Genomic DNA, 17,762 nt, shown 5'->3' on the forward strand with positions numbered 1-17,762 from the left:
ATTCTATTATTACATTTTTTCTTTAGTTTCATAGTAATGTAGGTTTCTACCCCATGTGCTTTCTTTTTTTTTCCATGTGTTTTCATATACAGTACTCTCCTTAAGAAATACTGAGTTTCTTAAGCATTAACTCTTAGAGTTTCAAAAAAAATTTTTATTCTTTGCAAAAATGTTTCTTACAGTGCACAGCCAATCTGCCTGTCAGATCATCCTAAAATACATGATATCCAAACCCTGACAAAATGGCAAGCTCATTTTTCCAATATTGAAAACACTTGTTTCTACATAAAATAATATACAAGTGAGTGACAATGGTTAACTTTACAGATATGTGCAAAAATTTGGAATCAATTATACTTCTAATAGTAAGAAGTAAGTATATTTGACAAGGATGTCAAAAAAGGAGATCTCTTAAACATCAAGATTCTCTTCCAGTCCAGATTCACATTTTAAAAATATTAAATCTTAAGAGAAGTCCATATTAAGTACAAACAATTCAATAAAATATCATGTGGTTAAAAACACACTTAATATGACTAAACAGAAAAAGGAGGGGGACATTTTCTGGAGGCATGTGAAAAAGAGATGAGTTTGCATGAGCATTTCAAAATTTATAAAGGCTCTTTCATCTGCATTAGCTCACATTTGCTCAAAACCATCCTATTAGGCATGTACTTCCCCCCAACTAACAAAGAAGCTAAGAGTAAAAACACTGGGTGAAGGTCACAAATCTAACATACAAAAAAACGCTCTGATCTTAGATAACCCAAAATATCCAGTCCACCTACATACATACAAAAATTCACCCTTCTACCTTAGTGCCTTAGTTTTAACACACTAAAATATGAATTACTGAGTAGTAGTACCAGGGGACTTGTCATTAAGTTTTCTTAGAGACTGATAACTTCAAAAATTAAGTTCAGGAATTCTTTGCTTAAAAGAAAATCTTAGGCAAACAGACAAACAACCATAATGGGCAAAGTATAACTATGCACGCTGGCGGGTGAAAAAAAAAAAGTGAAAGTATTAGTCGTTCATTCGAGTCCGACTCTTGGCAATGCCATGGACTGTCGGGAGGGGGGACCAAAGACATCTGAAGTTCAGAACTACAGTTTGAAAATCACTAATTTCATCCAAATCCCTCATTTTTCAGGTGAGGATACTGAAGTCCAGAGGGGTTTCTTGAACTGCCCAAGGACACATCACTATTTAGCGATACAGCTGGGATTAAAACTGAGGTCCCCTGACTTCTGGTCCAGAGTTCTTTCTACTATCCCACAAGGAACACACAAATAAAAGTTGGTTATAATTAACTCACAAGTCCTCCACAATGTGTTTGTCATAGTGAACTTTGTCGTGAAGTATCTGTCTATGCCGACTCACGGTTTAGCAGGTAAAGAGCTGGGCTCTGGAGTTCAAATACAGGCTCTAACACTTACCAGGTGACCTTGGGCAAGTCACATCACCTCCCTGCCTCAGTTCCCTCAACTTTAAAAAGGAGATTAAAAATACTCCTCTCATAGGTGACATCAAGTAACATCCACAAAGCACTGAAGACAGTGCCTGGTACCTAGAAATACTCAGTTCATCACGATGATGACGATGATGATGAACCCAAGCAAAAGTACAGTTTCTTGAAAACATATCCCAAAGTACTACTATTAAACATGTATATCCTCAGAGAAAGAATACTATGCTTAGGAGTAGTCTTTGAAAGATTCAGAAACAAATTAATATGAAAAAAAAGTGAAATATAAAGGATTCAGTCAAAAAACCTCTATAGCATTTGAAATAGCAAAAGTATACTTTAAGATTTTTAAGTAATGTATATTTATATATTTTATAATTTTTAAAGTTCACGTATTTACTGCCCTGTGAAAATTCAAGGAACACGACAGTTTTTCAGCAACTAATACATACTATATGCCAGACAGAATGTTATTTTCATATTCATAAACTTAAACTTCAATATCCACTATTAGTCAGGCATTATTAGAGGCAGTAGTGTAAACAACGAATCTTACATATCTATTCCAGAATGTAAAGACTCATCAGTACCACCTATTAAGTGGGAATGACATCTCTGGATAAATAAGATAGAGCATTAGTTTGGAAAACATCAAGTGCCCATGAAAATGGTTTTTCCCGTAGCAGTTAGTATGGAGTTGTTTTGTGCAGGGAATATACTGGAAACAGATCAATTAAGCACCATTGCTGGGACTTACGGTATTATTTGTAAAAGAGAATGATCTTACGTATGTGCTGATTCACAAATCAAAATACATGCAAACAGTTTTTGCAGATTTAAGGTCAGTTTTTACTGGAGGTAGGAGGTAGACCAGTTGAGACTAAACCAGTTAAATTAACATCTGAAAAACAAGACAACAATTTAAGAAGTTCTCATCTGAAGCCTCCAGTAATCCTGAGGAGGTAGGTTAAGGTTAGGTACTAACCCTATTTTACTGATGAGGAAATTAAGACTCAGAAAAGTTAAACACCTCAACTGAAATCACAGGGCAGATAATGTGTACACTTGGATTTTGGAATTAGTTAAAACTAATCCAAAATGTACTTATCCACCATGCATCTCCAGATCCATTACTCGATAAATTTAAAGCTAGGGCAGCTAATACTTTGCTGCACCCAGCACTGCACCCAACACATCACCTGGGTTACTGCATTTAACCCTCAGCAGTGAGGAATCAAACCAAATGTGTTTGACTCTCAATAAAGTATTTTAATCCACTACAGTATAAATTCAATTAACACAATAATGCATTAGATTGAATCGTTATTCTTTACTATTTAAGTGAAACCGGTCTTTAACATGGTAAGCCGATTTCTAACTAATTTCATTGCTCAATTTCACCATAAAGTAAAACAGGTATTATTTTCAACAAGAAGACTCAACGTTCTGATTTGACTGGCATGGTCCAACTTTCTTTGCAGACTCTACAACAAAATATTTTTTTAGAGAAAACCAACAATCAAAGTACCCAAGGTTGCTATCCAATTATACTAAGAAAAGTAGAAATTTTTAATTATCAGTGGCTTAGGCGCACAGGTCACTTGCTGGCCTTATTCCAGACAGCTCATGTGTTATTTATGCACATAAGCAATATCTGTCACTACTTTAAAGTGAGTACATTTCTGAGACCACAGTACATTTATTTACTCCTCCTAAAATTATATACTCCAAATTTCAACAAGCTTAAAAGGAGAGTGACCATATTATTATGTGGACCCAACTGGAACATTTTTTAAAATGAAAGGATCCCTATTAATAATTATGCTGAGACAAACAGGCTCTAAACCATGACTGTCTCCAAAAGAGCAGGGTATAAAGTCACCCTACATAAGAGCAATCCATTTGATTTGTATGCTATGGGGTATTCTCTGTATATGCTTTATTTATGAGCTTCAAGTTTTTGTTCCAGATCCAAGGATTATCATCAGCCTTGAGACCAAGGGTACCACTCTACAGACACCAGGCCAGAGTTAAGGGTGTGTTATCTATAAATAAAGTGGGGTTTTTTTTTTAGGGTTTTCTTCAAAAGTTTACTTTATAAACATTTGCTTTTTAAAAAAAAAAAAACAACAACTCTATTTCAAAGAAAGCATCCTTGCAAAATACTGCTAAATTTCAGACTTATCTCTTCAAGAGTTTTGAATACCAATAACCACAAAACTACTGCAATGGCCCAATGCTCAAAGTTTACTATTATAATTTATCAAATTATTTCTTATACAAAAAGTTAACAAAAAACACCATTTTTCAAACTGAAAAAACTTTAGGAATAGAAGAGTTGAAAGGTTTTCACTGAAAACTAACCAAAGTGATAAAAGATAGTGGACACCCAGTCACAATACAGTACAGTAATGGTTAAAGGAAACTCCACTTCGTATTATGATGACTCTCCAGATGAATCTGGCATTAGCTGTACAACCTAGGAGTCAAAAGAATGCTTTGCTTTAATTTGCAAGCTGTAAATAAGTATTAACAGACCCAAGCTTTGAACTACAGTATTTGAATGAAAGGTATTATTTGAATATAATTATGATTCCCTAAGGCATCAAATGTTCTAAGAACTGGCTTCTCTGACTTAAAATTCAACCAAATCAAGAATTGGAAAAGGTCTCAAGGCCTAGATTCTAGACCTATGCTGTCCAACAAGGCAGCCACTAGCCACAAGCCGCTATTTATATTTCAATTAATTTTGTTTGCCTAGTCGCTAGGTCCTGTTGGATTCTTTTGCAACCTCATGGACTGCAGCCTTCCAGACTCCTCCATCCATGGGATTTTCCAGAGAAGATTACTGCAGTGGGTTGCTATTTCCTTCTCAAGGGGATCTTCCCGACATCAATTAATTTAAATAAAATTAAAAATTAAATTTCTAAGTGCACTAGCCATACTTCAAGTGCTTAAGAGCGACTTGTGTCTAGTGGGTACCGTATTAGGACAGCAGAGATCACAGAATATTTCCCTAACGACAGCAAGTTCCACTGGACAGGGCTGCTCTAGATCTTTTCTTAAATGTTCCCAGAGACAAGAAACGTGTAATAGCACAGTAAAGTGCACTTTATTTTTGCAAAATAGTAACTATCAGGAAATTTATTCATATCAGTCAAATCCATCCTCTCTTAAACATCCACCAGAAATTCCACGAGTTCCGTACTCAATTTGGTCTTCAAGTTAATCTTCATAGACGAATTTAATTCTATTTCCAAAGTTCTATCCCTCACATACACTAAGACTCTAGATCCTCTTCTCCCAGATAAATCCATCATCATTTCTTTACAAGGAAATATTGGTAGCTTAAAGTCTTATAACCTCATGGAGTTAAGCTCATTTATCCACGTGTACATAAATAACACATTTTCAGGAAGGCCTCTGAGTGTCACATATTACATTCCACTGCCCCCTATAAATCGAGGCCAGTTTCATTTTTTTCACTTAGAAAGCCAGGTCACAGTCATTCTGAATTCCTTAAAACAGGGAGATAAAAATGACAGGTAATTAACAGACAACTGATCAGTGCTTGGAGCTTGCAATAAGCACTTAACCTGTATTATCTCATCTAATCCTCACATTTCTGAGCTAAGCTACTACTACCCCCATTTGACAGACCAAAACACCCAGCCAAAAACACGCTAAATAATTTCCCCAGGGATCACAGATGTGGGCTCACCCCAGAGAGGAGGGAGTCAATCTTTTCCTTTTCCAGGATGCTATACTTCTTCTAACACTACCTAACTCTTCTTCCACCTAGCCCATAAAGCAACAATTTCCTTCTTTAAGAATTCTTTCCCCCTAAGCACGGCCTAGATGACAGGCGGAAGGTGCTTCTTAACACACCCAGCGGTACCCGCTCTCACTCGCCCGCCCAACTCCCCTGGCCCCACGCCCACCCGCCAACGGGGAGGAGTCAAGGCCAACTCCACACTCCGCGGGGGAACCCGGGCGCCTCGCGGGGCCGGCGGCTCTGGAGACGCTGCTTCGGCTCTCCCCTCGGCCTCCGGCGCGAACGCCCGGGGCCCCCCGCGGCCGCCCCCCCGGGGACAGGGGCCGGGGCGGGGCCCAGACTTGTGGGCTCGGCGCCCCTCGCGACCCCAGCCCTCACGCCGTCCTCCCCCGTCCCGCCCCCGATGCCCCCTACAACCTCTGCTCTAAGAACACTTGTAGACACGGCTGCGCGTCCCGCGTGGAGAATGTGGGGTTAGAGATGGTGCGGTTTCTGCGGCGGCGGCCCGGGACACGCTTGGAAAAGGGCGGGGTGGGGGGCTGAAAGTGTCGAAAGGGAAAGGGTGGTTCAGAGGGGACGTGGTTGGGGGGGGGTAAGATGGCGTGAGCCCGGTTCTCACTGTGGGGCGGGGGTGGCGGAGGTGGAGGAGGGAGGGTTACGATCGCCCCCACCACTCTCGGCGCGGGCGCTGGCGCATGCGCGCTCGGCCAGGTGGCGCGCGGTCTCCTTTTCCCAGCCAGCCACTTCCGCCACACTCCCTGGGGGCGGGGCTTCGCGGCGCGCGCCTGCTGCCACTTTTCCGAAGGCCGTGGTGCTTTGATCGCCTGGCCGGCGGGCGGGCGACCCCGAGCCACGCGGCGGCCTTTTTAGGACGAGGGCTGCTGGGAGAGGGGTGGGGATGAACTGAGAACTGGAGGGTGTTCAGCGCCAAGCTTGGACTCCTTAAGAATGAGCTGAGAGGGCTGGAGTTTTCGAGGGACGGAGGAAGTTTGTTTTCAACTTCAGGGCAGAGATTGGCCTCTCTAACGGTTTCCTTCAGAATTGGGATGAACGGGGGTCCCAGCAGGACTGTGCTTTTAGGATGGTGCAGGGAAATGGAAAGATCAGAAAGGCTTGCTTCCCCAGAGGACCGCTCGCGATGCCGATGTGAGGACAGGGGACCCTTTATGGGACAGTGAAACATCCGGTCTTGCGCCGGCTCCCGCGTATCCCCACTCCATCCTTCCCCTACAGGCAGTGGAAGATGATAACCCGCAGCAACTTTTTCCCCCCTCCTCATTTTAACGTTTAACGACTACGTTTTGATTGAAACCTTTTTGCTATTTCAAGGCTTCTTGATGCATGATCCTATATTTATTTTTCCTTAGAATTTTAGCCTGCTTCTCATTTTTGAATCTTGACTCCCACTTTTGAGCTGTGCATCCTGTCCTCTCAGGATTGATACAGATATACTTCTTTAAATAATACAGTCATAAGAGTAACTTGAGTTGCTTTCCTTATTTTTCAGATTTAACTACTACCCTCCCAGTTTTTTAAGCGTTACTACTTCGGTTATTTTCTTGCAGGTGAATATTTGTGTTCTGAAATAATCCCTTCCTTCCTCCTATTTGCTTACATTGTTTAAAATAGCAACTTATTTGATTATTTCCTCTGTGGATTGTAGTTGAGTCCTCTGTTAATTTCGTGTTTAGGTCTCTTCAACCTCCCCAACACTTAAATACTTGCCAAATAATTAAAGTTTCAAAAGAATAAATATGTTTAAGATGTAAAACTCACCGTAATGTGTAAATCAAGGCTCAGTTCATTGGTGGACAAAGTGTAGACTTTAAGGGAAAGTAACAGAGAAAACTGTCATAATTTCTTAAAAAGGAAGACTGGTTTATAAAATTGTTGGAAAACCCTTTCAAGTACATTAGCAAGAAAATAGAAAATTAAGAGAAATACTAATATTAGATCTACAGAAATACAACCCAAAGGAGATAATTTCAATTAAAATTATCTTCAATCAGTGTTGCCATACTGATATTTTCATGGGAGTTTTACCTGCATCACATGGGGACCAGATTTAATCTAGTTTTCAGAACAGTATCCAGACTTTACTCTCAAGCCACTGGAATCTGGCCTACATATAATCACACACAATAAGAAAGGTGTCATGGAGAAAAGAAACAGTTAACCAAGGTTCTGGTAGAGGGAGCTCAAAATTTCACTCTTAGGAAGTAGTGACGTGCTATTCACAAAGATCTTACCTTTGAAGTCACATGAATTATCTTAATGTTCCTACCTCCTGGAATCTGTTAAAATCTATTTTAAAAATTCGATTTAGCTATAATTTTGTTTGTAGTTTGAGAGCATTCCTGTCCACAAAGGGTCAAAAATACTTTCCATTCAATTAATATCAAAGATCCTCAGTTATCAATACTACTAAAGTATCTTCATTATAACAAAGCTAAAACAATGACATCAGTGCCAATAATAAGATGTTGATGACTACCAGCTTTCAGAAAAATACGTGATTTCCAAACACGTGGAGAAAACACACCAGGAGGCCAAACTGAATTCATCACACCACAAAAAAGTCCTCATCCGTTGAACAAAGCCATTAAAGGAAAAAAGAGCATTGCTACCATAGATTTTTACATTCCTCTGGCATATTAACCTTAATATAGACTCACTAATGCAAACAGAAAAGGTATATATCTAAGCAGAAATACCTCTTGGCACCTTAAAAGATGGCTAGATTAGTTTGGTAAGAAAAGAAGCCCTAATCCTCCAAATAATAGCAGAGGCCATGCATACTATGGAACCATCTCTGTGAGAAAGTGACTTCTTCTCCTCCTGTGAATGCCGTAAAATAGTTCACTTTAGGTGACCTGCAAATTCTTAACTCTTTTGTGACCCATGACTCTTAATTATTTATTAGGATGCTTGTGGAGCCTTTTTCTTTATCATTTTATCAATTATTTTATCCTTTGCTTAATTTGCTTTTCTAGTGTTTATGTAGTCACCATGGAAATAAACTGGGTAAGACTGCATATTGTTTAGAATTCCACATTGTAATTGTTGCTATAGTCAATTAATTTCCTTATACCAAGAACAGGTTTTCAGTGGCAATCTCGGAGTTACCTTGTTTTAATCTTAGAAGAAGTTCCGACCAAAACAGTTATTGAGTTCCATGGTACCTGGGAAAGTCATTTTGTATCTTGGGGGATCAGTTTTCATAAGTGTAAAATAAGGCAATCAAGCCAAGTAAAATACAATCTTGTAGCCCTAAAATTCTGTGCTTCTTTTAAATAGAAATGACCAAAAGATGGATCTTAAAGGTGTGCAGAATAATTTTAGCTTTCATATTTATGCTTCCAAAAATTAACTAACTTTGTCAGACTCTTGCTTTAGGCCAACTTGGATGTTCAACTATGTGCATTTTAAAAGACCAACAGGGAAAGGTATATATTAATCAAATATATTGATACACTGAAGGAGGTACAGCACATAATTATTCATAGTGTAATCAAATTGGCTTCTCAAACCTTCCAATTATATTCATATATTTCAAAGTAGGAAGAGCAGCAAAGTGATGAGAGAAGAAATACTAAAAGCAGCTTGTAGAACTCTAATTATGATCCATCCTCTTAGGAAACTCACTGCAGGTTTAACATTCCAGGATCTTTTAAAATTAGTGCTTGGCTGCTAGAAAATGATCATGTTTTCAAGACTCCAATGGGAAGAGAATCAGAGAATATCAGGGTTTCATCGGGCCCCTGACCTCTCTAGACTTATGGAAACTTAAGTTGCTCCATTCCCATAGAATCTAATATATAATACCTCTTGTATTGGAAACAAACAACTTTTACATTTCTACCTTTGAAAATAGAGTATATTTGTTGAGAGTTAGTAATAGGTGCTCATTTATTCAGCAATTATTTATGATGGGCCTATAGTGTGTCTGGCACTATTCTAGGAGCAACAGATATAGCAGTGGATAAAACAAAACTGTGCCATCATCAAACTCACATTCTAGAAGGAGTTGGACAGTAAGTGAAATGAATACTCAAATTATATAGTATATTAAAAGGCCATTAGTGTTAGAGGTGGAAAATTATACAACAGAGAAGAGATTATGGAATGAGATAAAGCACAGAAGGAGTAAGAGAATTGTGATTTTTATATTGGACTAGCAGGGTAGGGCTCACTGGGGAAGTGTTATTTGAATAATGACTTGAAGAAAGTGAAGGCAGTACCTGTAGATGTTTAAAGAAAGAGGATTCCAGACCATGAGAACAATGCACGCGAAGGCCCTGAAGTGGGAACAGGGTTGGTAAGTTGCAGGAATGTCCAGAAGGCCACTTTAACTGAAGAAGAGTGACCCAGAAAGAATAATAACATAATGTGAGGTCATAGAGGAACCAATGAATGACTCTGAAGTGTTCTGAGACACTGGAAAAATGACTTTGCCGTTAACTGAGATGGAAAGGACTGGGGAGAGAGTATCTTGAGTGTATGTACGAGATCAAGAATCCAATTTTAGGCATAAATAAGTAATGAAGTACAGAGTTTGTATTATCTTTAGCATTTCTTGCTATCCTAAGTTCTTATGAAAGTGAAGGAAAGTTTGTACCTCTTTTAATAATAATTGAATTTCTAGTCCTGCTCACATAATAGAAGCCCATCTAGACCTGTCTAATATATGTCAAGGAATATTTTATTTTTGCTTTAAGAAGATGTGAGGAAGAATTCCCTGGCAGTCCAGTGGTTAGGACTCTGTGCTTCCACTACAGGGGTCACAGGTTCGATCCCTGGTCCAGAGAACCAAGATCCTGCAAGCACATGGTATGGCCAAAATAAAAGAAAACAATAATTGTTTTTCAGGGGCTGAGGAGAGGGGGTCTATCAATACCTGAAAATAAAGTGGAGAATTCAGTTGAGACCAATATACAGAAACATTCAGTTCCACAAGTTATTTTCATTGAGATATTTAGATGTTAAACTGGATCTAATTCAGGGAATTGAGTAGCTGTCTCCATTTTCTATTAAGCATATACATTTATTTTTCTATGAAATGTGGAAAGTGAGCAGAAAATTAATCTGTACAATGAGTGAAATAAACCACAGTATAGCTAATGCAACCTGCTGTTCCTAGTTCACACTCTGAAGCTGGATGCAAACCTGTATTGACTAAAGAATGCTCAGATCAATTGCTAGTGACCAAGAGTGAAAAGTGAAAGTGTTAGCTGCTCAGCTGTGTCTGACTTTCTGCAACCCTGTGGACACTAGCCCACCAGGCACCTCTGTCCATGGAATTCTCCAAGGAAGAATACTGGAGTGTGTGGCCATTTCCTTCTACAGGGGCTCTTCCTGACCCAGGGATAGAACCCAGGTCTCCTGCATTGCAGGGAGAGTCTACCATCTGAGCTGCCAGGGAAGCCCAGTGACCAGGGGTTTATATCAAAAAATTTAACCAAGTTACCTTACTTTTAGTTTTAGTCTTTCATGGACGCAGCAGAAGCTATATTCTCTTTCCAGAGTATACTTAAAACAAACTCATTAACCCCAAAAATATGGGCTTCTATGCCACCCTAATCCTAACACTAAACTTTCCCAGTGGCTCAGCTGTAAAGAATCTGCCTGTGGGAGAACTGGGTTCAGTCCCTGGGTTGGGAAGATCGCTTGGAGGAGGGCATGGCAACCCACTTCAGTATTCATGTCTGGAGAATCCCATGGACAGAGGAGTCTGACGGGCTACAGTCCATACGGTCACAAAGAGTCGGGCATGGTTAAAGCAACTGAGCACACACATGCCACTTATTAGTATAGTAATTTGTATCGAGAATGATATAAACTTCAGAGTTTTATTGTGATGATTGCCTGAAAATATACATAAGGTGTCTGGCACATAATAAGCACTTAATAAGTCTTGTTTTTCATTACTACTATTATTACTGTTAAGAAGAGGGATGACTCAAAAAAACAAGTCTTGAAAAGTGAATAATAGTTGAACAAAATGAAAAAGGGTAAATTAGGGAAAGGGAGTAACATAAGCAAAGCCAATGTGTTAGAGGGAATTGCAAGCTGTCCAACACACTGGGATCACGGTGTGTATAAATGGGAGCCAGAAACTTGGGAGGGGACAAATCAGAGAAAGTCTTGGGCGTTGTTTTATGGAATTTGGACTCTATCTGATAAAAAATGAAGAAACTTGGAAATATGTATTTTAATGACATTATTAAATTTGCCTGTTAGGAGGTTGGCAGTGATGTGCAAGAAATACTGGAAGGGTGAAAAATTGGAAGAAGTTAATTCAAGAAAGAGATGATATGGGCTAGAGCTACGTCAGTGGACTAGGAAATGATAGAACATGACAGATGGAAGAAATACTAAGGAAGTAGAATATAGAGGACCAATATATAACTAACTGGTAAGATATCAGAATGGAGGTAAGCTACGAGAAATAGGATGATTCCAAGTTTTCTCAAGTTACCGAGAGGCAAATTAGTCACGTTAAGTTTAAGGTGACCATACGAAATTGCAGGTAGCTATAAAGCAGTAGCCAACTGGACACTTCAGACAGAATGGTGGAGATAGAAGCCAGAATAAAGTCTGAAGTTCAGGAGGGTAGATGCCGATTGGGAAACAGTAGCACACATTATGTAGCATTCCACACATGTCACTTAGATGTGGAATTTAGTCCTGTCCCCAGCTTTGGCCTGAAAACGTTCTCCTAAAGGATCTGTGGACACAACTGAAGCCAAGAGAGAAAATGAAATGCCCAAAAGAGTACACATAGAACAAAGACTGGATTCTAGACACTCACATTCAGTAGGACAGGGAGAGGAAGAACTCCTAAAGTACACTAAGGAAGCAGTGTTGTCATGGAAACCAGGAGAGCTGGGAGTTTCAAAGAGAGATGAACGGTACTAAAATGAGTCAGTTGGATTTAGCCCTTTCAAAACGATGTTTGACAAAGCAATACCAATACAGTGGTAGGATTCATAATTTGTGCTGGTGCTCAGTCATGTCCGACTCTTTGCAACCCCATGGACTGTAACCCTCCAGGCTCAGTAGCTCTAGGCAAGACTACAGGAGCAGGTTGCCATTTCCTCTTCCAAGGGATCTTCCTGACCCAAGGATCAAATCCTTAGTCTCCTGGGTCTCCTACATTGGCAGGCAGATTCTTTACCACTAGCGCCACCTGGGAAGCCCCTAGTAGTATATATGGGAAGTCTCTGATGGGATTAGAAATTTGATTGTGGTGACTTGAAAAAGGAAGAGTAGATAAGGAAGTTGAGAATTCAACTGTGTTATTGTTTCCAAAAGCTTGGACAGTGAAGAAGCAAGAGAGTATCTAGAGAAATATTCAAGGTCACAGAATAGATTTTTTTAAGTTCAAGTCCTTGAGTTTGCTCACAAACTTTGGAAGTTGAGCACCTGATGTAGAGGAGGGACAATGGCAAAAATATCTAAGACAAAGATGATAGTAGAACCTGGAAGCAATGGGAAAGTGTGTGTGTGTGTTTTTTTTTTTAATTTTATATGGAGTATAGTCAATTACCAATGTTGTGATAGTTCCAGGTGCACAACAAGGGGACTCAGCCATACATATACATGTATCCATTCTCCCCCACACTCTCCTCTAAACAGGAAGGTGTTTTTCTTTCTTTCTTTTTTTTTTTTTGAACTTTTTATTTTGTACTGGGGCACTCCAGTACCCTTGCCTGGAAAATCCCATGGACGAAGGAGCCTGGTGGGCTGCAGCCCATGGGGTCTCGAAGAGTTGGACACAACTGAGCGACTTCACTTTTACTTTTCACTTTCACGCACTGGAGAAGGAAATGGCAACCCACTCCAGTGTTCTTGCCTGGAGAACCCCAGGGACGGGGGAGCCTGGTGGGCTGCTGTCCATGGGGTCGCACAGAGTCAGACACAACTGACGTGACGTAGCAGCAGCAGCAGCATAGCCGATTAACAATGTTGTGATAGTTTCAGGTGAACAGCTAAGGGATTTAGCCATGCATATACATGTATCCATTCTCTCCCAAACTCCCCTCCCATCCAGGTTGCCACATTCAGCAGAGTTCCATGTGCTATACAATAGGTATTTGTTATACATTTTAAAGATAGCAGTGTCTACATGTCCATCCCAAACTCCATTAACGGCCCCTTCCCCCCAGCAACCATAAATTCTAAACAGGAAGTTTTTTTTAATTTATATTTTTATTGAAGGATAATTGCTTTACAGAATTTTGTTCTTTTCTGTCAAACCTCAACATGAATCAGACATATAGGTATACATATACCCCCTCCCCTTTGAACCTCCCTCCCATCTCCCTCCCCTTCTCACTCCTCTAGGTTGATACAGAGCCCCTGTTTCCTGAGCCATACAGCAAATTCCCATTGGCTATCTATTTTTCATATGGTGATGTCAGTTTCCATGTTACTCTTTCCATACATCTCACCCTCTCCTCCCCTCTCCTCATGTCCATAAGTCTATTCTCCACGTCTGTTTCTCCATTGCTGCCCTGTAAATAAATTCTTCAGTACCATTTTTCTAGATTCCCTATATATGTGTTAGAATATGATATTTATCTTTCTCTTTCTGACTTACATCACTCTGTATAATAGGTTCTAGGTTCATCCATCTCCTTAGAACTGACTCAGATGTGTTCCTTTTTATGGCTGAGTAATATTCCATTGTGTATATGAAGTACAACTTCCTTATCCATTCATCTGCCAATGGATATCTAGGTTGCTTCCATGTTTTAGCTCTTATAAAATAGTGCTGCAGTGAATAACTGGATGCATGTGTCTTTTTCAGTTTTGGTTTCCTCAGGGTATATGCATAGGAGTGGGATTGCTGGGTCATGTGGGGTTTTATTCCTAGTTTTTTAAGGAATCTCCATACTGTCTTCCATTGTGGCTGTATCAATTTACATTGCCACCAACAGTGCAAGAGCATTCCCTTTTCTCCACACCCTCTCCAGCATTTATTGTTTGTAGACTTTTTGATGATGGCCATTCTGACCAGTGTGAGGTGCTATCTCATTGTAGTTTTGATTTGCATTTCTCTAATAATGAGCGATGTTGAGCATCTTTTCATGTATTTGGTAGCCATCTGTACATCGTTTTTGGGGGAATGTCAATTTAGGGCTTTCCCCACTTTTTGATTGGGTTGTTTGTTTTTCTGATATTGCGTTTTATGAGCTGCTTGTATATTCAGGAAATTAATCCTCTGTCAGTTGTTTCATTTGCTGTTATTTTCTCCCATTCTGGGAACTGTCTTTTCACCTTGCTTATAGTTTCCTTTGCTGTGCAAAGGCTTTAAGTTTAATCAGGTCCCACTTGTTTACTTTTGTTTTTATTTTCCTTACTCTAGGAGGTGGGGCAGAGGGGATCTTGCTTTGATTAATGTCATCGGGTGTTCTGCCTATGTTTTCCTCTAAGAGTTTTATAGTTTCTGGTCTTACATTTAGGTCTTTAATACATTTTGAGTTTATCTTTGTGTATGGTGTTAGGAAGTATTCTAATTTCATTCTTTTACATGAAGCTGTCCAGTTTTCCCAGCACCATTTATTGAAGAGACTGTCTTTGCCCCTTTGAATACTCTTGACTCCTTTGTCAAAAATAAGGTACCCATAAGAGTGGGTTTATTTCTGGGCTTTTTATCTTGTTCCATTGGTCTATATTTCTGTGTTTGTGCCAGTGCTATCTTGATGACTGTAGCTTTGTAGTATAATCTGAAGTCAGGAAGGTTGATTCCTTGAGCACCATTCTTCTTTCTCAAGACTCCTTTGGCTATTTGGAGTCTTTTGTGTTTCCATATGAATTGTGAAATTTTTTGTCCTAGTTCTGTGAAAATGCCATTGGTAAGTGATAGGGATCGCATTGAATCTATAGATTGCGTTTGGTAGGATAGTCATTTTGACAATATTGATTCTTACTATCCAGGAACATGGAATATCTCTCTGTCTGTTTATGTCATCTTTGATTTCTTTCAGTAGTATCTTGTAATTTTCTGTGTACAGTTCTTTTGTCTCCTTAGGTAAGTTTATTCCAAAATATTTTATTCTTTTTGTTGATTTGGCGAATGGGATTGATTCCTTAATTTCTCTTTCTGATTTTTCATTGTTAGTATATAGAAATGCAAGTGATTTCTGTATATTGATTTTGTATCCTGCAACTTTGCTAAATTTATTGATTAGCTCTAGTAATTTTCTGATACTATCTCTAGGGTTTTCTATATACAGTATCATGTCATCTGCAGACAGTGAGAACTTTACTTCTTCTTTTCCAATCTGGATTCCTTTTATTTGTTTTTCTTCTCTGATTGCTGTAGCCAGGACTTTCAGAACTACTTTGAATAATAGTGGTGAATGTGGAAACCCTTGTCTTGTTCCTGATCTTAAGGGGAATGCTTTCAGTGTTTCACCATTGAGAATAATGTTTGCTGTAGGCTTATCATATATGGCCTTTACTACATCGAGGGAGGTTCCTTCTATGCCCATTTTTTGGAGAGTTTTAATCATAAATGGGTGCTGAATTTTGTCAAAGGCTTTTTCTGCATCTATTGAGATTATCATATGGTTTTTATCTTTCAATTTGTAAATATGGTGTATCACATTGATTGATTTGCATATATTGAAGAATCCTTGCATTCCTGGAATAAACCCAACTTGATCACAGTATATGAGCTTTTTGATGTGTTGCTGAATTCTGTTTGCTAAAATTTTTTTGAGGATTTTTGCATCTATATTCATCAGTGATATTGGCCTGTAGTTTTCTTTTTTTGTGTTGTCTTTGTCTGAGTTTGGTATCAGGGTAAGGGTGGCCTCATAGAATGAGTTTGGAAGTGTTCTTTCCTCTGCAATTTTTTGAAAAAGTTTTAGAAGGATAGGCATTAGCTCATCTCTGAATGCTTGATAGAATTCTTCTGTGAAGCCATCTGGTCCTGGGCTTTTGAGAGATTTTTTTTTATCATAGCTTCAATTTCAGTGCTTGTAATTGGGTTGTTCAAAATTTCTGTTTCTTCCTGGTTCAGTCTTGGAAGATTGAACTTTTCTAAGAATCTGTCCATTTCTTCCAGGTTATCCACTTTATTGGCATATAGTTGTTCATAGTAGTCTCTTATACTCCTTTGTATTTCTGGATTGTCTGTTGTAACGTCTCATTTTTCATTTCTAATTTTGTTGATTTGATTCTTCTCTCTTTTTTTCTTGATGAGTCTGGCTAAAAGTTTGTCAATTTTGTTTGTCTTCTCAAAGAACCAGCTTTTAGTTTTATTCATTTTTACTATTGTTTCTTTCATTTCTTTTTCATTTATTTCTGCTCAGATCTTTATGATTTCTTTCCTTCTTCTAATTTTGGGTTTTTGTTCTTCTTTTCCCAGTTGTTTTAGGTGTAAAGTTAGGTTGTCTATTTGATGATTTTCTTGTTTCTTGAGGTAGGATTGTACTGCTATAAACTTCCCTCTTAGAACTGCTTTTGCTGCATCCCATAGGTTCTGAGTTGTTGTATTTTCATTGTCACTTGTTCCTAGAAATGTTTTGATTTCCCATTTGATTTCTTCAATAACCTGTTGGTTATTTAGAGACATACTGTTTAATCTCCATGTGTTTGTGTTTTTTACAGTTTTTTTTTCCTTGTAATTGATATCTAGTTTAATAGCATTGTGGCTGGAGATACAAATTCAATTTTCTTAAATTTACTGAGATTTAATTTGTGACCCAAGATGTGGTCTAGCCTAGAGAATGTTCCATGTGCACTTGAGAAGAAGGTGTATTCTTCTGCATTTGGATGGAATGTCCTGAAGATATCAATGAGATCCATCTCATCTAATGTATCATTTAAAACTTGTGTTTCCTTATTAATTTTCTGTTCTGATGATCTGTCCATTGATGTGAGTGGGGTGTTAAAGTCTCCCACTATTATTGTGTTACTGTCAATTTCACCTTTAATGTCTGTTAATGTTTGTCTTATGTTTTGAGGTGCTCCTGTATTGGGTACACAGATATTTGCAATTGTTATGTCTTCCTCTTGAATTGATCCCTTGATCATTATGTAGTGTCCTTCCTTATCTCTTGTAATCTTCTTTATTTTAAGGTTTACTTTGTCTAATATGAGGATTGCTACTCCAGCTTTCTTTTGCTTCCCCCTTGCATGGAATATATTTTTCCATCCTCTCACTTTCAGTCTATATGTGTCTTTAGGTCTGAAGTGGATTTCTTGTAGACAGCATATATATGGGTCTTCTTTTTTTATCCATTCAAGCCAATCTGTGTCTTTTGGTTGGAGCATTTAATCTGTTTACATTTAAAGTGACTATTGATACATATGTTCCTATTGCCATTTTCTTAATTGTTTGGGGTTCATTTTGTAGATCTTTTTCTTCTCTTGTATTTCTTGACTATGTAAGTCCCTTTAACATTTGTTGTAAAGCTTGTTTGGTGGTACTGAATTCTCTTAATTTTGCTTGTCCGAAAAGCTTTTTACTTCTCCATCAATTTTAAATGAGATCCTTGCTGGGTA

At 38.7% G+C, this 17,762-nt stretch overlaps 2 protein-coding genes across 4 annotated transcripts in view; one reads left to right on the forward strand and one right to left on the reverse strand.

Moving 5' to 3' along the window:
- The window catches only part of SUPT3H (SPT3 homolog, SAGA and STAGA complex component), a 347,771-nt gene extending 341,893 nt beyond the window's left edge, over nt 1–5,878 (reverse strand). For both annotated transcript variants that reach the window (XM_043449964.1, XM_043449966.1), the window contains exon 1: nt 5,661–5,878. The gene's annotated coding sequence lies outside the window, so the exon portion shown is untranslated. The remainder of the gene's footprint in view (nt 1–5,660) is intronic.
- Nucleotides 1–17,762, forward strand: part of RUNX2 (RUNX family transcription factor 2) — a 232,936-nt gene that overhangs the window by 39,182 nt on the left and 175,992 nt on the right. The window lies entirely within an intron of this gene.

The sequence above is a fragment of the Cervus canadensis genome, chromosome 28 (assembly GCF_019320065.1).
Source record: "Cervus canadensis isolate Bull #8, Minnesota chromosome 28, ASM1932006v1, whole genome shotgun sequence".
NCBI classification, from domain to species: domain Eukaryota; kingdom Metazoa; phylum Chordata; class Mammalia; order Artiodactyla; family Cervidae; genus Cervus; species Cervus canadensis.